Below are 660 nucleotides of genomic sequence, written 5' to 3' on the forward strand. Positions count from 1 at the left end.
TTTATAGTTGTGTGTATTAAGGGGATGATGAAGTCGGATTGACTTTACCTTTATCGATTTATACGAGCTGCTACTTTTTGCAAGTGTAAGGACATAGTCCTCCGGTGAGGCATCGATGAGGAACGTTTTATACTTGTAATTAATGGTTCCAGGCGCTTTGAGGCTTTCATTTTTAACACTTCGGCAGGTACACCTTCTGAACCTACCGATTTATTATTTAAGAGCTTGCTTGCAGCCCTTTGGAATACTTCCGTAGAAAAAAACGGGAGGACTGTAACGGCGTCTTTAGATAGAACTTCGTTTACAGGAAAAAGTTCATAAACTTCTGACTTCAACATGGGCACAGCGACACAAACGACAATAACGCAAAATTTGCTTAAATAATACCAAAATCTGAGTTTTGCTTTATTTCCAACAAAGTTTGGAAAATTTTTGCCTTATTTCCCATTGCTTATATATATTATTTGTAACAGTTTACTGTCAGAAAGAAAAAGAACTTCTGACTTCAACTTGGGCACAGCGACACAAACGACAATAACGCAAAATTTGCTTAAATAATACCAAAATCTGAGTTTTGCTTTATTTCCAACAAAGTTTGGAAAATGTTTGCCTTATTTCCCATTGCTTATATATATTATTTGTAACAGTTTACTGTCAGAA

Source organism: Rhagoletis pomonella, unplaced genomic scaffold (genome assembly GCF_013731165.1).
Source record: "Rhagoletis pomonella isolate Grant_MI unplaced genomic scaffold, Rhpom_1.0 Rhpom_scaffold_00013, whole genome shotgun sequence".
Taxonomy (NCBI): domain Eukaryota; kingdom Metazoa; phylum Arthropoda; class Insecta; order Diptera; family Tephritidae; genus Rhagoletis; species Rhagoletis pomonella.